We start from the raw sequence: 21,915 nt of genomic DNA on the forward strand, positions 1-21,915 counted from the left end.
TGTGTATGCAGACTTTACTCCTAATTTGTGAAGGTAGAACAGCTGTTTTCCATAGATACTCGACTCAAGAAACAGTGAAAATAAATCAACAACAATAGCAAGAACAATGAAATAGGGTAGCAGAAGCGAATAACACAACATGTAATAATAAAAAACACAGAATACGAAAAATACAAGAAAAATACTAGTACTACTAGTAAGCCAAGGAGAAACTAACAACTACCTCTCAACCTTCACCCTTTCCTATCGAGGCTCATGTCTTCGGTAAGCTAAGCAATTGCATGTCTTGCATAATCACCTCACCCCAGTAATTATTTGGCCTACCCTACCTTTCCTCAAACTCGCCATGGTCAACCTCTCACACCTTCTGATCGGAGCATCTATATCTCTCCTATGTACATGGCCGAACCATCTTAGCCTCAATTCCCGCATTTTGTTCTCAGCAGAGACCACTCTCACCTTGTCCCTAATAACTTCGTTCCTAATCGCGTCTTTCATGGTATGCCCACATATCTATCTCAACATCCTCATTTCAGCTACCTTTATCTTCTGGAGATGAACGTTTTTGACGGGACAACACTCAAACCCATACAACATAGTCAGTCTAACCACTACTTTGTAGAACTTTCCCTTAAGTCTCGGTGGCATATTCTTATCGCACAACACCCTAGAAGCGAGCCTCCATTTAATCCACCCGCTCCAATTCGATGAGTAGCATCCTGTCAATCTCCCCGTTGCCTTGGATTATAAACCAAGATACTTAAAACTATCACTTTTTTGGGATGACTTGTGTATTAATGCTTCATGCATCCTATCACTGAACTTACACTCCAAGTACTCTATTTTCGACTTGCTCAACTTAAAACCTTGAGACTCCGACGTCTATCTCCAAACCTCTAACCTAGCGTTAACCCCACCTCGTGTTTCATCAATCAGTACTATGTAATCAGCAAATAGCATACATCGTGACACCTCCCCTTGTATGTGTTGCGTCATCACATCCCACGCCAGAGCGAACAAAAACAAGCTAAGAGTCGATCCTTGATCTAACCCCATATCTACTGGAAAATGTTTCCAATTCACCACCTGTAGACCTCACCCGAGTCTTAGATCCCTTGTACACGTCCTTAATTACTATTATATACTCTACAGGAACACCTCTAACCTCCAAATATCTTCATAGAACCTCACTCGGGAATTTGTCGTAGGCTTTCTCTAGTTAATGAGTACCATATACAAGTCATTTTTCCTTTCCCAATACTGCTCCACCAATCTCCTCACAAGGTGATGGCTTCAGTAGTTGACCGCCCAACATAAATTTGAACTAATTCTCGAAAATAGACACACTTTTTCTCACCCTTCTCTCCACCACCCTCTCCCACTCAGAAGCTTGATACCCCTATAGTTATTGCAATTGTAGATATCATCTTTATTTTTGTACAACGGGATCATCCAACTCCACGCCAATCTTCGGGCATCTTCTTTGTCATGAAAATGATATTCAAGCCAGTAAGCTACTCCAAGCCTGTCCCGACCCGCACCCCTCTATAATTCCACCGTGATCTCTTCAGGCGCAGTTGCCTTATATCTAAACATCTTCCTCATTTCCCCCTCAACCTTCTTAACCTCAATACGCCTACAAAATCCAAAGTCACTCTGACTCTCTAAGTTTTCTAAATCACCGAACATGATATTTCCTTGTTCAAGAGTTTATGGAAGTACGTCTACCATCTACGCCTATTATACACCTCTTCCACCAGTACATTGCTATCCTCGTCTTTGATGTACCTCGCCTGGTCTAGATCCCGTTCCTCTCTCCATTTAATCTTGGCTAACCTACAACTCCTATCATCTTTGTCACAAGATCCCCATACAATCGTTCAAATGCTGCAGTCTAAGCCGCCGTGATCGCCAATTTCACCTCTTTCCTAGCCTTCTTATAACACTTTTTATATGTCCTTTTCTCCTCCTCGTCTTTGCTCTCCACTAACTTCAGATATGCCCCTTTCTTTTCCTTCACTTTTTCTTGGACTTTCCCATTCCATCATCAGTCACCTTTGTGGCCTCCCGAGTACCCCTTCGTGCCCCCTAACACCACTATAGCAACTTCCCTAATGGAGTTCGCTATCGTGGTCCACATACTACTCCGTCCACATTACTCCTCCAGGCCCCAATATCCAACAACTTTTTCCCCAACTCCTGAGCTTTGTCCTTAGTCAAGCATCTCAACTTGATATTAGGCTAACCGTACACCGCTCTCTTCTTCCTTACTTTTTTTAATTTCAAATCCATAACCAATAGCCTATGTTGCGTCGATGGACTCTCAATCGGTATAACCTTGCAATCAATTCAAAGACCCTTATCACACCTCCTGAAGAGAAGGTAATCAATCAGAGTCTTGGCTACCTTACTCTAGAAAGTGACCAAGTGTTTCTCCCTCTTCCGAAAATATGTGTTACCTACCATCAAGTCAAAGCTCTAGAAAAACCCAATAACGAGGTTCCTCCCTCGTTCCTATCTCCAAAATTGAACCCGTCATACACTTTATCATAACCCCTAACAGTCTCCCCAATATGGCCATTAAAATCACCTCCATGAAAAGCTTCTCGGTGTGCAGAATATCATGCACAACCTCTTCCAAATCTTCCCAAAAGCGTCTTTTAACCTCCTCGTCCATGCTACTTGAGGTTTGTAAGCACTAATCCATTTGAAGTGAACCTACCAACCGCTAGCTTAATAGTCATCAACCAATTGTTCACTCTCCTAACGTCCACCCCTAGCTCCCTGAGATCCCTATCTAGTAAAATTCCTACCTTGTTCTTGCCCTTAGCACCAATTGGATACCACAATTTAAATCCGTTACCATCTCGAGCCTTCGTATTCACTTATCAAGTCTCCTAGACACGTGTTGTATTAATCTCCCTCTTCTGTAGAATCTTCCCTTTTTCTATAGACTTACCCATCAAAGTCCCTATATTCCAGGTTCCTATTCTCAGTCTAGCAGATTCCCTACCTCCCTTACCACCCTTGATCCCTGTCCCCCGTCCCACTATATAATGATCCATAAAAATGTTTAACTAATGTGAAGAAAAGAATAAATCAGATAAGAAGTAACTCCTTGTGTTAAATGATCGAAGTGCTATGTGAATCCACCTTTGATAGGAGGTTATAATATGTAGTTTGATAGCATTTCTTAATGAATTATGATGTTTTTCCTTGTGTTTCTAGAAAGTTAAGACACTGTAATTGACTTGTATCTCATTAAAACTTATATACTATTATATTGTTTACACTTATATGCGATAAATTTTTTAACTATTTTTTTTGGTAATTTCTCAATTTTATTGTATTTCTCATTTTTTGGTATATTATTTCATGTAAAATTTTCATGTGGCACCCAGTTTTGCGCCACCCATTAAATTTGTACTCACTTTTTAAAGAAAGTTTAACAGATATCCTATTTTTGGATAACTTCAGATGCATACGTTTTCTCTTCTTCTTTTGCTAATGTTTTCTGCTTCTTTGTGCTTAGAGTTTCTTTTTCTTCTTAGTTGCAAAATAAAATTATTAAACTTTTTGTTGTTTTGACAATTTAAAAATAGAGATTTGTTCTTTATGATATTTAAAAGTTATATTTCAAAATTGAGTTTATTTGGAGAAGATTTAGGCTTTGAATCGTGTATTAGATTGTTGAATTTCGAAGAACATGTTAATGTATCAAAACTTAAGATTCAATCTGAAGTTGCATTCAACAGAATTTTTAAAGTTGTATTTGAAAGATAGAACTTCAGATTTGATTTTTGAAATTGTATTGAAGAGATTGAACTACTTCAGATCTGAGAGGGCATACTTTGTAAAATTTTGTGCAATACGGGTATAACTTCAATGGCAGCCCCAAAAGTGGGTATATATGAAAATGCCTCTTATTTTATAGTATTAGAATCTAAATATTTGCGGAGCATATGCTTCGCCTCATATTTGTAAATCCTCTGTAATGCCCCAATATTTTTAAATGAGGACATATTGAATATTTAGCAAATAATTTAAGTTTAAAAAAAAAAGAGGAACAAACTAATAAAACAAAACAAAATAAGGAAAAGATAAAGAATGGACAAAAGAGCCGAAGCCCATTAGAAAACATTCTAAAGCAATAGGGATTTGGGGGAAGAAGAAGAAGAAGAAGAAGAAGAAGAAGAAGAAGAAGAAGAAGAAGAGGAGGAGGAAAGAGGCTAGCAGCCTACTGCAATATTGTTGTTCCTAGCTACTGTTATTTCAGATTTTCAGGTATATTTTATTATCCTATTGACATGAGCATATTTAGTTATCCTGGGTTGAGTTACACATTGAGTTGATCTTTAATTGAATTGGAGACAAGAATACTATGAGCAAGATCAATTCCTTCATTCTAAGTAATTAAACAATATCCCGTTAGATACTCTACTGGAGAGATTGTGAGTGCTTGCAAATCACAATGTGAAATAGAACAAAAGTATTGATTTTGCAAGAAACACAAACTTCATTTTTCTTGCCTATTTATAATGACATACAAGGAAAATATAAAGTAGTTTCCTATCCCTTTTAGTACTACTTATGTGAATAACAGATAACCAATATTCATATTCTAGAGGAATTAAACAGGAAAATTAATTAAATGTAACAGGGCTGGGCCAGTTGCATTGCTAGTTCCCGAAGTTGATATATAGATTGGTTTTGTAATAATATAGGTGGTTGAAGAAGTTGAACCAAGTGCTCACAAGTGACAAGTTCAATATTTGGCACGAGTACTATAAGTATTAACCTTAACTCAATTTATGTTTCCATAACTTGCATGTTTTACACATGATTTTTAATATGAATATGTTCCGATTATTTTGAGTTTACATGTGGGACAAGTCCTTTACTTGATTTGGTACTGAATAGGTTACTTAAGATGTTTACAGTTATTTAAAAAATATTCTCACTGTTGCTAGACATGTTTTACTATTACTTGAGATATGATTACCGTTACCAAAATTGGATACATGATTTGATAAGAATTAAAATTTCCTTTACTATTTTGAAAATGCTTTCATGTGAATATTTACTGTTTAAAAAAAATAAATGAGAGGAGACTTTGAAGGGTCTCATAGTTAAAGGCGGGTTCGTTAGACCTGCACCTTATATTTAGAGATTACCGATTATAGTTATAGCCCTCACTGGTGAGAAGGTAGAACTAGCATAGAGTTATAGTTGCCCTTCGAGTAGGGACCTATAATTATATTTGACTCCTTTTACGAAGGGGTCTACACAGTGATACAGATTGTATGATCCTTTCTTGGAAACCTCCCAACATAAAGATTTTCTATGAGACAATGTTTACCAAAAAATTACATGAACAATGTGATTATATTTACCCTTTTAGAAAGGGCACTCTTATGATATTTTCTATTTGATATATTAGCATATTTTCTGACTTATCCCCAATAAAAATGGTTGTGGCTAAGTATTATTACTCACCGAGCTAGAGAATCACTCCCTGTTATTTTTTACAGAGACAACAATTGTCACAGGCGAGGATTTTGTTAGTTAGAGAGCATAGGTTGATAGTTCTTGGTGACCCCACACTTGTTCGCGTGGGCAAAGATTTTATTTGTTGTTATGGTCTTTTTTTGAGCTCTTAGAGTCTCTTCATAACGTTCTTTTGGTATCATAAATACTCTTTCGTTATTATAGACTTATATTGAGTATTGCACTTTCTTATCGAATTTGGATATAAATTAGTATTTCTGGTTGTTAGTGGGTGGACTGTTAATGGTTGAGACTTCTTTGGGTTAATTGGCGAAGTTATTGTTATTTGGATTGATACTAGGATGTTTGGTCGTTGATTTGAGACAGAAAACTTTTTGGATAGTCCAAAAATATGGATAATTATGTCCGATTTTCTGTTAAATACTGACGAGGCTTACTTGAGGGCACTTGCTCCAAAGTGCCGATTGTGATCCTAAATTGGGTCGTGACAAAGATGGCATTAGATCCACTCTTCTGTCAGCCTTGCCGATGGTGGGTCAAGGTTCAACTGAGTTTAGGCAAATCCCGGTTAGGCAGGGCAAACTTAGTGCTGAGTAAGCCTGGAAATTGGGCCGGGCTGGGACCGGGAGTGGCCCAGGACAACGGGCTGGGACCGTTTGGCCCCCGAGAGGTGGGCTCGTGCCGGTCTCGTGAGCCAATTTTTAGCTAGGAACCGTTAGGACCGAGCTCGTTTGTCCCGCCAAGGGACCGGAACCGGCCCCTTGGCAGGCCAAATGAGCTAAACGGGTGTATTTTAAAAAAAAAGAGATGTTTAGCTTTTGAAAAAAAGTAGCCGTTGGGTTTTTAAAAAATAGCCGCTGGATATTTAAAAAATAGCCATTTAACCTCCAACTAATTTTTAACCCCAAATTTTTATTATTACATTTTTTCCTATTTTCTACTATACATACCCCCTCATTCTTTCATTTTTCTTACAAAATTAATATCAATCTACCAAATATCTCTCTAATTTTCTTCTATACTTGCTACAATTGTTTACTTTATTAAAAAAAAATAGTGAAAAAATGGTGAGGTTGCTACTATTGCTTACTTATTTTAAAAAATAATCAAAAAATATTGAGGTTATTATAATTTGTGAAAATATTGTGAAGTTGGTGAATTGGAGTCTTCAAGTCTTTAACGATAATCAATTTTCAACAAGTTGTTCATCAATTTGGTAAACTCGTTCCAACTCTTAAGTCTTAATGTTATAGTTTTGTTTGTTTTATTTATTTGCTATTACTTGATTAACTAAGATGTCTTCCTGAAGAAATTTTTTTGGTAAGAATAAGGGAAAACCCAAGATTGGCGAATCTAATGGTACTGCTGTTCCTCCTCCACTTCCCCAGTCTCCCCAAACCAAACCTCATAGCCGTCCTTCGATTGTTATTCTTGATACCGATAATAGTTTATTACAATTTAGCGATACTGAAATTTGCCATAATATTTCACCCAGTGAATTTTAAATCATGAATTAATGAATGCTCTCTATTCTAATAATTATAATACTATGGATGAAAATGATGATGGGGAAGTTCATCTTGATGAAACTCAATCGGACGATGATACACGCACTAGTCCTGCTCCTGATATTGACCCAAATAGTGATAACGCTGCTAATCTAAATGATGACCCATCTGATACTCCAGTTACTGCCCCTACTTTTTCTAAAGAACCTACCAAACGACAGGAAATATCTCCTGTTTGGTTATTTTTTTTACTCAACTAGTTTCAAAAAATAAGGTTAAGTATAAAAATTGTAGTATGGAGTTAGCTTTTAAATATGTGGGATCGCAGTAGGGGACAAGATCTTTGGCTAGACACATAAAAAATATCCTAAAGATAATGTCAAATATCAACGCTTGAAAGCTCTGGCCATGGGGAAAAGTACACCTAGTCCTAGTCAGACTGACCTTAGTACCAGTTCAAATCAATTTCAACCAGGAATTAACACGGTTACTATTGGTATTTTATATTATGATCCAAGAAAATATCGGGAAGAATTGGCAAAATTGGTAACTGTTATGTGCTTACCCTATAGTTTTTCTTCTGACACTGCGTTTATGCATTACATTAGAAAAATTTATAATCCTACTTATAAAAGTTTTCCTCGCACAACTGTAAAGTACGATATTTATAAATATACACATGAGTATGAATAATATTTTTGCTATTTATTTACTCATATAAATTGTCGTGTTGCTATTACAACTGATATTGGTAGAAGTAACAACGACTATGATTACCTTACTGCTACATGTCATTGGATTGATGAGGATTGAATAATGCAAAAACGCATAACTGCTTATAGAATAATTGTTTCATGGCACACACGGTAGTTTATTGCTAGCATAGTCATGAATATTTGCAGATATTATTGCATTAGTGATAAAATAATGTCGATTTCAATGGATAATGCTACTAATAATACAAATGCTATAGACTTGCTTACCACTAAATCCTACATTTAGTAACATTTTTCATGTTAGATGTATTTTTCATATTTATCATTTAATTGTGGGTGATGGTATGAGAATTTTAAATATTCAAATTGAAAAAGTTAAAATGGCTCTTAACTGGCTTTTTCATTCTAACCATAGAAGTATATTTAGAGAATATTTTAAAAGATGCGATGGTTGTGAACTAAGAGAAAGAAAGGTTCCTAAACCTTGTCCAACTATATGGAATACATGTATAAAAGTTTGGTTGTTGCATATGAATATAGAAACCTCATAAACTCAACGTTTAATGCACATGTAAGTGATGATGACAATTACCTTAAGAATGAGGATTGGGCTAATCTTAAAATGCTTGTTAATTTTTTAGAAATTTTTTATATTGCTACCAAAGAATTTTTGGGGCAATATTATCCTACTATTTCTAATTGTTTAGTTTGTATTGCAGAAATTGCAAATTTGCTTGCTCATTTTTTTAGAGTGAGGAAATTTATCAACTTGCTATTGATTCTATGATAACAAAGTTTAAAAAATAATTTTTTCCTATTCCCCAATTTATGGTATTGGTACTTTGTTAAATTCTTGTATGAAATTAGGAGGTCTTCAATTTTGGTATGAAACTGTTTATAATGGTTTAACATTTGAAGATGAGGAGTTGCCTAAACTTTCGGAAGCAATAACCTCAATAAGAACAAATGCAGAAACTATTTATAAAGCTTATCAAGTTGCATTAAATCATGCTAAACCAAATATTCCAACTCCTGCTTCTTATGATTCTCAATCTTCTAAAAGAACCGCGGGAGTAAAAAGACTCAGTGTTTGGGCGCAATTTAGGGGTCCCTTAGTTCTAGTAGTAATTATTTTTCACAACTAAATGAGTTTGAAGTTTATTTGTCGCAGAAACTTGAGGAAGTGAGTCCCGACGTCACCTTTGATATTTTGCAATGATGGAAGGACAAAGAAAAATACTTTCTGAATCTTTCAAGGATGGCCCGGGATATTTTAAGTATTCAAGCTTCAATAGTGGCATGAAGAGCGCTTTCAGTCAAGCAAGACTTCAAATCAGTGATCGTAGACAGTCTATGAGGGATAGCTTGGAAAAATCAGTACTTTTTAGAGATGGGAACCGTTCGGAAAGAATTTTTTTTGAACTTGTTGAATCACAGCCAGAGGTAGACGGAGCTTACGAAGAAATGCTAGCTGAACTTGCTGAGGAAGCCGCTTCGTCCGACAATTGAAATGACGATGAACAAGCTACTTTTACGCCACCACCAACGGAACTTCCTCCGAACCTTGAAGGATTTATGAAGTTTCTAAGAGATAGCATAACTTGTATGAACAAAAAATAGTATGCAATTTGTATTTTGTCACTTCTTGATTTGTTCCTTTTTCTTCTCAATGATGATATTAACACCTTATTATGCTCATTCCAGAGGAAGGGGGAGGGGGGTGGGGAGAGGGGGAGACTAAGAAAGATATTGCCATGTTTTTTATTGCTATAATAAAATTACAAAGCATATTTTTACAATATTTTTGTCTTTTAAACTTGAATTAAAAAATTAGGTCACAATTCTATATAATAAAATTACAAGGCATTGCCTTAGATATTTTTTTAACATCTTTTTGTCTCTAAATTCTATTTAATTAAAAAAATTACTGCTTAGCCCTTGGGCCCATTTAGCCCATTTGGACCGCGGGCCCATCCTGTTTAGCCCGGGACCATGAGTTAGTGGGCCCAGTCCTAAGCCGATTCCTAAAAAAAAATAGGTTTATCCCGGGACTATATAGCCCGTTTAGTTAGGGATCAGGACCGGCCAGGGACTGCGGCCCGCGAGACCGGTCTTTTTGGCCCATTTAGGCCTGATCCGGCCCAATTGTCATCCTTAGTGTCGAGTCTATGTGAATCCCATGCTGTGGGATAAACCTTTGCGACTCCATAAGAGAGGGTGTATGTAACACCCTTGACTTTAGACAACACATCGGTAAACACAAAAAAGATGCTAGGTATATAAGTTAGCAAATCGTAGACCCTAATAACGTGTTTTAAATTCGTGAAAATATATGCTCAGATCGGACAATATATTAACGGATTGGGCTGTTACATCCTCGCTTCATGTCATCGCCTTTAAAATATTAGTATACACAAAGAACAGAGCCTTGCTTGATTTATTTACACGGATGTCACACCTCCTTTTTCACCTATACCCCCGGAAAAGGGTATACGTAAAGGGAGTTTTTCCAATTAAAGGACAATCGAAACGGGATTTTATTTAAAGATTCAGAGTCGCCACTTAGGAGATTTGTGGTGTCCCAAGTCACCGGTTGAATTCCGAATCGAGGAAAAAAATGACTATGTTTAACAGTCTGCGCACCAGAAATCCGGATAAGGAATTCTGTTAACCCGGGAGAAGGTGTTAAGCATTCCCGAGTTCCGTGGTTCTAGCATGGTCGCTCAACTGTCATATTCGGCTTGATTATCTGATTTTATACAATTATGAACCTACGTGCAAATTTAACTGTTTACCGCTTTTGTTATTATTTATTCAAAGAATTGCAACGTCGTGAGAATGCATCTCGAATTGCGCCACATAAATGTACCCACAATTTTCGATACGTTCCAACTTCGTTGAGATTTGGATTTGGGTCACATATTTGTGCACCCGAGTTTTGGAAGATAACATTATTAAATACGCGCCTAAAGATACTAACGCGTTGTTATTTTGAGAAAAGCCGTAAAGTTCGCTATGCGGCCTGTCTCGAAATCTAAGCATTTGAAACAACTGTCCGTTGAGGGCCCCACAGTTTGTGTATTCTTGTTTGTCGAGGCTCATCTCATTCATTATTTTTAAAGGAATTTGCAACGTCATGGAAATGCATCTCAAACCACGTCACAATCAATGTACCCGTGATTAACGACACATTTCAGTTCATTGAGATTTAGATTTGGGTCACATAAATGTGCACCCGAGTTTAAGAAAGTAAATTATTAAAGGCGCACCTAACAGTGACTAACGCGTTATTACTTTTGGGAAAAAAGGCCGTGAAATTCGCTAAGCGGGCGATCCCGGGTTCTAAGAATTTAATATATATACAATCGTGAGGGCCCCGCAATCGGTGAGTTTTACTAGGCGAGGCTCATCTCGTTTATTTTAAATGGACAATCCTAAAGTGACTACATTTTCTATTAAGTTCGTCTCTAAAATAAAAGAGAAGAGGTCCTAATTAGTTATATGTTTGTAAGCTCGTGCCTCTTATTATTTATTAGATTAAGACAAATGCAAACGGAAAATTGCAACAGAGCTTACTCAAGGGAGATTGTATCATTCCTTATTCTATTAGCTAATAACACTAAAGTTGAGATTATGAATAGAACACAAGATTGACACCCAGTAATATCAAAACAAACTAACTATTCTTTGATTAATTTAAACTAACATTATTAGATGAATTGAACTATTGGAATTAACTATGTGTAATACAAATCCATTTTTTTAAACTCTTTTTACGACTTGTCGAAGAAATGCGTTAATGCTTAAAAACTGACATCAGGCTAACATCAATCACTAACATTTGAGAATATTAGTTACTAACATTATTCACATTGCTATTTAAAATGATGTTACATACTCAAGTGAGCTCGCAATTTCAGAACTAACCCTATTAAACCAACATGCTGATTTTCATGAACTATTTGAACCTGTTTTGTGGCATAACCTATTTGAAACTATTACACGACTACGGAAAAAAAATTAACTACACTATATTTCATAACTAGTAATCACAAACTAAGATTAATTACAATTGATATTCACATGTCTGTAGAAATAGATTCAACAGTTCAGTTTATGCATTCCAAAGTCATTCTAATACATACTATGCGATATCAAGTGAACTACTGCTTATACATTAAATTAAACACAAAGAAACAGGAGAAATTAAGAAATCCATTCCAACAACTCTTTACTTCTTTTCCTTTAAATTTGAGAGCTGTAGAACATGTACCTGGATAACGGAAATACAAGAAGATGAAGGAGCAGTCAGCAACAGTAGTAACACAGCAAAACAACAACAAATCAATAGCAGCAATTCAAACCAAATTCGAGGCTCAGAAAAATTTGAAGAAAACCAAACAAGCTCGAAAGAACAGCTCCAAAAGTTTGTAAAAGACTAAACAACAACCACCAATGAAAACAGTAGCCAATAACCAATAGCAAACTCAGGAAGAACCAATTGAAACCGCAACAGTACTAGTTCCTCAAATTACCGAACTTTTAAATGTTAAAAATCCAGCCTAGACTCTCTGAAAAAAACTGAAAGAGAACTCGTTTTCTTTCTCCAAAAACCAGCCCCAAACTCTCTTCAAAAAATCCACCCTTATCCTCTCTCCAAAAACTCTCTCCTTTTTTTGGTCTTGAAATGACCCTATTTATAACAAAACTCTTGCCTTGAAAGACTTAAACTAATCCGAAATATTCTCCCCACACTTGCATGCTTTGTTCCCCACTACTGCATGCTTTGTCTCCCACTATATTAAACAAATACATTAATTCCCACCACCATATGTCTTGTCCCCCACTATATTAAATAATGCATTATTTTCCACTACCATATGTCTTGTCCCCCATTATGCACTAAATAATGTATTAATTCCCACCATCATGTTTTGTCCCCCACTATGTATTAAATAATATATTATTTTAATATTTTTAGTACTTAGTGGACAGAGCACTCATTAATCATTTTTTTAAAACTTAAAATCCCGAAAATGCCCCTGAAAATACTGAAATTACCATTCTACTCCATCAGCTATATCCAATCCTCCTAAGTCAATTAACCAAACTTTAGCAGTTATAACCAATTCATCTAATCAATTTCCAATTAATAATCAAACTCTGAATAAACAAACTCGCCAAACAAACTCCTAATCGACAACGTTCATGAATTAATCAATAGAGTCAGATTCATATCCGAACAAACTTAACAGAGCAAGCGAGTAGATTTCAATCACTAACTTGAGCATCAATCGAACTCAAAATAGTAGGAAAGTCGTCCAAAACGCACACACACACAATTTCAACGAATATGCAGTGGGAATATCATGCGAAAATGTTCAAAAATGAAACCACATATTAAAGCGAAACCAAAGACAAAGCAACAAAAATTCGTGAACGAACTATGCTGACCTTTATGCTAACGATCCGACGTCGAACAATGTTGAACTTCCGATGAAACACAACTTCGTTCGCAACACTGTTTCGACGTTTGACTAACAGACACAGATTCGAACGGAACCTCGACGGACGGTGAAGACCTCAAACCAACCTCAGCTTAAAACTGCTTTGTGTGTGTGTTGGTTGGTGTTGCGACTGACTGGTCGTAAGCTGCTAGTCGTCAGCTGGACGACGAAGGATGAAGCAGCAGCAACCCTGATGATGGGGACGAAGAAGATGCAGAAGGGCAGCCATGGGAGCTGGAGATGGAGGGGTCGTTTAGGACGAGGGATGAAGCAGCTGTGGCTTGGAGCTGTTGCTGCTCGACGGAAAAGAAGGAGGGGGTAGCTGGTGACGCTGACGAAGAAGAAGAAGCAGCGGCCATGGCGTTCGTCGCTTGGTTGTTCCGACGAAGATGTAGGAAGCAGCCATGGGGCTGTAGGTTGGCGACGAGGAGAGGGCAGCCATGGGGGGGGGGGGGTCGTTTGAAACTGGAGCTGGAGGGGTCGTTCAGGGTAGATGGAGGGGAGAAGGGCAGCCATGGGACGTGAGGGGGAGGGGGGTGGTTTGGGGAAGGTGAAGAGGAGAGGGGGGTGGGTGGTTTTAGGGTTTTGGGGTTGGAAAAATGAAAAATGGAAGAGGGGGGGGGTGTTTGCTTGGGGTTATAGGGAGGACCGGGTCGGGTCGACCCGGTGGGGGTTATTTGGTTTGGGCCTGGTTGATTTAATTTAAAAAGGTGGCCCAATCCGATTTTCTTCTTATTTCCATTGCTTCTTTTTTCTTCTTTTATTTTTTCTTAAACTAAAACTAAATTCTAAAAATCCTAAATTATCCTATAAAACTAAATTAATTTATAAAATTGCTAATTAACTCTTAATAACAATTAACACATAATTAAATAGCAATTACGATAAAATCACACAATTTGGACATCAAATGCTAAAAATGCAACGTATATTATTTTTATGATTTTTTGTTCTTGTAAAACAAACTTAATTTCTCCTAATTGTAGAATTAAATCCTAAATTTAAATGCGACATATTTTTGTATTTTTTATTAATTTAACAAATAAACATGTACGGACAAATACAAATAATTATCCAAAAATTCCACGAAAATTTTCAAAATTGTACACAAAGGAAAATTGTTTTATTTTGAATTTTTGGGAGCAATTCTCACATAGGGCAAAAATCACGTGCTCACAGCTACCCCTCTTTGTCCGAAAACACAAAGAGTTTTCGTGCAAAGATAAAGTGAGCAGATACGAGCGATTTTTGCCCATCCGAGTACTCCATGTGAAGCAATTTTTTGAAAAGATTTAACCGAACCTTTACTTCAAAGGTTTCCTACATATCCCTGGCTAGAAGGGAATCCGATTAATGTAGTTCGGGAAGTTTTGGTAGCTGGGCCTACCATGGGACTGCAATGTTACTGCTGTTGCATGCTGTTATTACTGCTTGCCGACCTCCTTATTACACCATGCTGAAAGAAAACAAACAGCTAGACTAAACTATAGTCTATGAATTACAAAAACCTTATCTAGATCTTCAGTCGTGCTCTTGTATCTCTTGTTGCTTTGATGTCTCGGTGACTCCTCTGGTATTTCTTTGCTTCTAATTTGTCTTGTATTCTCCCTTGACTACCGATCTCGAACTGCTTATTTCCTTCTCGTGAGCTTCATATTATTTTTCCATCGAATCTTGAACTTCCTTCCTCTGCTGAGGATTTTTGTTATTTCCCGCTGGGGATTTCGGTTGTATTCCTCTCTGCTATTTCTTTACTTCTGGCTCGACTTGTGGTCTTCCTTCTGATTTCTGTTGGGTTTTTTTTTTTGTAACCCTCCGCTTTACTGACTTCAAACTTCCATGTATTCCTCTGTTATATGGGCGGGCTCCCAACTTCCAGACTTGAAATGTAACGACTGAAATGTATTCCTCTGTTATATGGGCGGACTCCCAACTTCAAAATTTAAAATGTAAAGACTGAAATGTATTCCTCTGTTATATGGGCGGGCTCCCAACTTCCGGACTTAAAATTTAAAGACTGAAATGTATTCCTCTGTTATATGGGTGGGCTCCCAACCTCAACCAAAAACTTCAAAAAATAAATCGCCATTCCGTTCTTCAGGCGGGGCTCCTGACCTCAACAACAACTTCGAAAAATAAATCGCCATTCCTTTCTTCAGGCGGGCGAGACTTCAACAACAACTTCGAAAAATAAATCACCATTCCGTTCTTCAGGGGGGGCTCCTGACCTCAATAACAACTTCGAAAAATAAATCGTCATTCCGTTCTTCATGGGGGGGCGAGACTTCAACAACAACTTCAAAAAATAAATCGCCATTCCGTTCTTCAGGCGGGGCTCCTGACCTCTTTTCCTTCTAACTTGAATTATCTTTCTTCAAAACTACTTCCCTCAAAACTGATGTCTCATTTCTATTCGAACTGCTGGGGATAACACTTTTTTTAAAAAAAATATGTTATCTTACTCATTCCAAGACTACTTCCCTTAAGACTGATGTTTCATTCTTCTGCAAACCGTTTCCTTTTGCAAAACTGGTCTTTTTTTTTTCTTCTATTTTTTTTTCTTCTTCTTCTTTTTTTCTTCTTATTCCTTCGAAGACTACCTCCCTTAAAACTCGTGTTATCTTCCTCCTGACATTGCTTTTTTTTTTTAAACTTGTTTTGCCTTCTCCCGAAAACTGCTGGGGATACCGCTTTTCACCAAACTTGTGTTAGACTTCCCGAAAATTTTCGAAATAAACGAAAATTTTCTGCCCCAGTTTGACAATCTTTCTTGTGGCGCATCTTTCCGTCGTCAGTAACATTCCCTATCCCTGCTTCAAATCAAAGAAAATTTGGTCAGTTTTAAAACGTGGTGGTTGGTTGTGATACTCCTGCTGGGGATGCTATCAACCATTTTCCCATCTATGCGTTGTCTGACCATATTGCAGCTTGGCTGATACCTTCCGACTTTCTTGACAATTTCTTATTCACAAACCTCAAGTATTTTCATGACAACTGATTTCACTTGAAGATCTTGCATGTTCATTGATTAACCACTCCATCCATCGTCTGTGTTACTGAAATACCTTTTTCCGGTGCAGACCCAATATCTTCTTTTGCGGTACTGTCCGTGAACTGGCATTTCCCCAACCTTTGAGTTTCCTATGAATTTCCAAATTATGTCCACCGCTTTCCGCGTTGTTCTTTCTTGATTTTCCGCTGGCCTTGGCCTTATAACCCTCGATTTGCTGGGGATATCCTTCTCGACACTGGTCTATCCTTTTGTCAATCTCATCATCGAATATACCCTCGGTTCAATCCCCCTGGCCCTCTTTTTGTTGCACTGTCCCTGAATTGATATGGACCAATCTTGGGTATTTTGCGCCAACCTCAAAGCACGTTAACTATTACCAGCTCATTGCGCTTGTTCTTTCCTGACTTATACCACTTTGATGTACTAGTCAGATCTCGTCTTGCATAATTGGAAAGCTGATGGCAAATTTTGAAATCATTTCTCACTTGTTCTGACCAAAGAGACTCAAGAAGAAGAAATGACAAAGGTGAAAGGAACAGAGTAAAAGACAAAAGGAAGAGATGACTCCTAACGAGAAAAACTACAAAGTAAAACCTATCAGATGTACATACCAACTCTATTGGCCATGACATGCACATGTGGCCTATCCTTCGTCGTTAATCGCCTTTCACAATCTTCGCCTGGTGCTTTCCTATTTGATTCTCAATCTTTATTCGACTTGTAGTGCCCGAAGGGTTTTCACTATCAAGCCTCTCTCATTTTGATTTTTCTCTCAACTTATAGCCGCCTCAAGGTGCCCGTGAAGGTTTTCACCGATATGACTCTCATTTTATTACTTTTCTGTCGCGGATCAGAGTGTTATTCTCGACTTCCATTTGCATGACTTGGCATCTTTCGAAAACTGGTCAAAAGGTCTTTCTTTGGACCGTAACGTGGGGTTCTAGATAGGGCTAGAAAGAAAGGGTATTAGCGGCTCAAAGCGAATCAATTTGGGTTCAAAATTTACAACCTTCGGAACCAGGTTTCTTTACATCAAACACGACTTCTGCCCCAGTTTCTTGCTTGGGGATTTTTTTATTTTTGTTACACTATGTTACACTATGCACACTATGTTACACTATGTTACACTATGACCGAGCCGTGAGGCGCCTACGTATCCTTCTTTGAGGAATCAGGTCAAACGTAGTTCCCAGTTCCCCTTTTTTTTCCTTTCCACTTATTTATTATTTTCTTTTCTTTTTCTTTTTCTTTTTCTTTTTCTTTTTCTTTTTCTTTCTCTTTTGCACATTTCTCCTTTCTCTTTTGTTGTTTTGTTGTTTCTGTTGTTTTCTTTTCCTTTTATTTTCTTTATCTTCCATGCTTGTGTTTTCTAATCTTTGCTACTGATTCCGAAAGAGGGGTATGAAAGAAAACCAATAAGGCTCAAAGGGTTAACGAAGGATAAAGTGTTTAGATAGAAGAATAAAATGCCTTCGTCATTCCTGTCACACCTCCTTTTTCCGCCCCCGCGCAATTAAAGGACAATCGAAAGGGGATTTATTTGTTTATTTCAGAGTCGCCACTTGGGAGATTTAGAGTGTCCCAAGTCACCAATTTTAATCCCGAATCGAGGAAAAGAATGACTCCATATTACAATCTGCGTACCAGAAATCCGGATAAGGAATTCTGTTAACCCGGGAGAAGGTGTTAGGCATTCCCGAGTTCCGTGGTTCTAGCACGGTCGCTCAACTGTTATATTCGGCTTGATTATCTGATTTTATACAAATATGAACTTATGTGCAAATTTTAACTTTTTACCGCTTTCATAATTATTATTATTATTTTTTACAAGGAATTGCAACGTTGTGAAAATGTATCTCGAACCGCGTTACAATCAATGTACCCGTGGTCGTCGACACACTTTGACTCCGTTGAGATTTGGATTTGGGTCACATCAATGTGCACCCGAGTTTAAGAAAATTAAATTATTAAAGGCGCGCCTAAAGCGACTAGCGTATCATCTACTTTGGGTAGGGCCGTGGAATTTTGCTAAACGGTCCATCCCGAAGTCTAAGCAATTTAAAGCAAATATTTACTGAGGGCCCCACAATTTTGTATTTTTATTTGGTGAGGCTCATCTCATTCTTATTTTTAAAGATAAACCTATAGTGACTACATTTCTTCTATTAAGTTTGTCTCTAAAAATAAAAGAAAATTTCTCAATTAATTACATGCTGGAAAAAAACATAACTTATTAGTTATTAGTTTACGGCTAATGTGAATGGAAAATTACGATCGAGTTTGTACAAAGAAAAATTGCTTTCATTCTATATTCTATTATTCAATAATACTGGAACATGAGATTGATACACCATAATATCAAAAACAAATTAACTAGTATTTGATTAATTTAAACTAAAATTATTAGATGAAGAAGTTATACATATGCAAGCCCATTACTCATTAATTAATCGACTACATTTTTATACAAAGAAAGGAAAATTATATTCAAACACAAATCTAAACAGGAGGGATTCAACAGGAACAAAGCCTGATTAATATTTCATTTCGCTTCAAGCCGAGAGTGTACAAATGTGTACCTGGAAATGACAGTACAAGAAGAAGAAGATCAGCAAAGTAGTATGTAACACAGCAACATACAGCAGCAGAAAGCCCAACACAGTAGCTTCAACACCTCAGTCCAGAAATCCCAGCAACACGGAGAAAACTAGTAAAAATGGAGAAGACAAATAGTGCGGAAATCTCTCTTTATTTTTTCTTTATAGATTTTAACTCTCTATGGTGTTCTTCCGCTCTCAATATTTCAGAAAATTTGGTTATATCTTTTTTACTCTCTCCAAAATGAATTCTGTCCCTGTATATTCTATGTATCCAGAGTATATATCGAGTGTATACGGCTCTCTCCGCCCCCTCTTTTTTTCTTCTCTTTATCTAGTTTTTCCTCTTTTTTCCACCCCTTCTTCCTAAATTTTCTCTTCTATTTATAGCAAAATTTTCGAAATTTTCAGATTTGTTTTTTTATTATTTTTTTATTTTTTTAATTAAAAGAAATCCCACTTACAAATTGCTTTTATTTTTTTAGAAAAAGAAATCCCACCTTTATTTACTTTTATTTTTAAAATTCCAACTTTAATTACTTTATCTTATTTAAAATCCCACTTTTTATTTTTTTAAAAGAGAATCTCACTTTATTTAACTTTTCTTTAAAAAAAACAAACCACTATCTTTTCTTTTTCTTTCAAAAATGCTACTTTCAATTACTTTAAATTTTTTAAATTTTCAGATACCTTTATATTTATTTTTTAATTCCAACCTTCTTTTACTTTTTATTTTTTTAAAAATTTCCACAAAACTTTTTATTTTTTTAAATTTTCTACATTTTTTTATTTTTTTTAAAAAGAGAATTCCACCTATTTTTACTTTTATATTTTTTTTATTCAATACTTCCCTTTTTCTTATTTTTTTAAATTATTCCCGAAATTATTATTTTTGTTTCAAAAAAAATATTTACGGATTTTTTTTATATAAAAAAAACAAAAAATAATAATAAAAATATTAATAGTGATAATTCAGCTTTTAATTTTTTTTGTATTTTTATCCTATAATAAAAAGTGTAATAAAGTTAAAATAATAGTAGGTTAAAACCCCCTAAAATATTTACATAAAAGACGTGATAAAAAAAATTAAATGTTGTCAAAAATTAGGTGTTCACAGCTGCCCCTCTTTGCTCGAAAATACAAAGAGCTTTCGGGCAAAGATAAAGTGAACAATGCGACTAATTTTTGATCATATTGTTATTCAAAATAGGAAGAAAATAAAAAAGGAAAGGCGCAACCGAGTCCTGGTTTTGGACAGCCTACATATCACTGGTTATAAGGGAATCAGGTCGCGTGTAGTTCAGAAAGTTTTGGTAGCTTGGACTACCGTGGGACTGCAATGTTACTGTTGTTGCATGCTATTACCAATGCTTACCGATCTCCTTGTTACACCGTGCTTAAAAGAAAACAAGAAGCTAGGCTAGACTACAATTTGTTCTTGTTGCCTTGCTTTCTTGTCTGCTTGCGTTTCTTCCGGTGCTTTTCTTCCGATGCTTTTCTTCCGAGGCTTCTGGCCCTTTGCTTTTCTGAATATCAGTTTACATCATTTTGTTCGATCCGATGGGGACGTGGCTTTCTTTATTAAGCTTTTCGGTGGTTCCTCTGGGGATACGGCTTTCTCCATCAGATTTGTTATGCTGGGCATGATTTAACGTTCTCCAGCCGCTTCTTTCAAGACGCGTCCTTTCTTCCTTTTGACTCAGGCGCTTGAATTTGTGCTGGGACCTCTTGTTGCAACCTTCTGTTTCCCGGTGCTGAGGATTTTTATTGTTTCCTGCTGGGGATTCCTGTTGTAACCCTCTGTTTTACTGTCTTCTGACTTGATCTTGAAATGTATTCCTCTGTTGTATGGGCGGGCTCCCAACTTCAATACTTGAAAAGTAATACTTAAATGTATTCCTCTGTTATATGAGCGGGCTCCCAACTTCAACACTTGAAATGAAAAGACTGAAATGTATTCCTCTGTTATATAGGTGGGCTCCCAACTTCAACACTTGAAATGAAAAGACTGAAATGTATTCCTCTGTTCTATGGGCGGGCTCCCAACTTCAACAGTTGAAATGAAAAGACTGAAATGTATTCCTCTGTTCTATGGGCGGGCTCCCAACTTCAACACTTGAAATGAAAAGACTGAAACGTATTCCTCTGTTCTATGGGCGGGCTCCCAACTTCAACGCTTGAAATGTAAAGACTGAAACGTATTCCTCTGTTTTATGGGCGGGCTCCCAACTTCAACACTTGAAATGAAAAGACTGAAATGTATTCCTCTGTTCTATGGGCGGGCTCCCAATTTCAACACTTGAAATGAAAAGACTGAAATGTATTCCTCTGTTCTATGGGCGGGCTCCCAACTTCAACACTTGAAAAGTAATACTGAATGTATTCCTCTGTTCTTATGGGCGGGCTCCCAACTTCAACGCTTGAAATGTAAAGACTGAAATGTATTCCTCTGTTCTATGGGCGGGCTCCCAACTTCAACACTTGAAATGTAATACTGACTGTATTCCTCTTTTCTTATGGGCGGGCTCCCAACTTCAACGCTTGAAATGTAATACTGAAATGTATTCCTCTGTTCTATGGGCGGGCTCCCAACTTCAACACTTGAAAAGTAATACTGAATGTATTCCTCTGTTCTTATGGGCGGGCTCCCAACTTCAACGCTTGAAATGTAAAGACTGAAATGTATTCCTCTGTTCTATGGGCGGGCTCCCAACTTCAACACTTGAAATGTAATACTGAATGTATTCCTCTGTTCTAATGGGCGGGCTCCCAACTTCAACGCTTGAAATGTAATACTGAAATGTATTCCTCTGTTTTATGGGCGGGCTCCCAACTTCAACGCTTGAAATGTAAAGACTGAAACATATTCCTCTATTATATGGGCGGGCTCCCAACTTCAACACTTGAAATGTAATACTGAATGTATTCCTCTGTTATATGGGCGGGCTCCCAACTTCAACACTCCTTAAAGTATAACATTCTGTTGGCGTTATTCTCTCCTGCCTCCTTAGTCATATTTCCTTTTACTTGAATCATCTCCCTTCAGAACTTCTTTCCTCAAAATTA

General features: G+C 36.9%; 1 long non-coding RNA gene across 2 annotated transcripts; it reads left to right on the forward strand.

Annotated features, from left to right (window-relative positions):
- The first annotated feature begins 4,116 nt into the window (after positions 1–4,116).
- Positions 4,117–9,402, forward strand: LOC104223303 (uncharacterized). 2 transcript variants are annotated; one of them, XR_011402407.1, is made up of 3 exons: positions 4,117–4,284; positions 4,725–4,790; positions 8,904–9,402. It is a non-coding gene; the product is annotated as an uncharacterized lncRNA (long non-coding RNA). The 2 variants fall into 2 exon arrangements; XR_710071.2 differs by lacking the exon at positions 4,725–4,790.
- Positions 9,403–21,915: the final 12,513 nt, after the last annotated feature.

This window comes from Nicotiana sylvestris, chromosome 9 (assembly GCF_000393655.2).
Source record: "Nicotiana sylvestris chromosome 9, ASM39365v2, whole genome shotgun sequence".
NCBI lineage: Eukaryota > Viridiplantae > Streptophyta > Magnoliopsida > Solanales > Solanaceae > Nicotiana > Nicotiana sylvestris.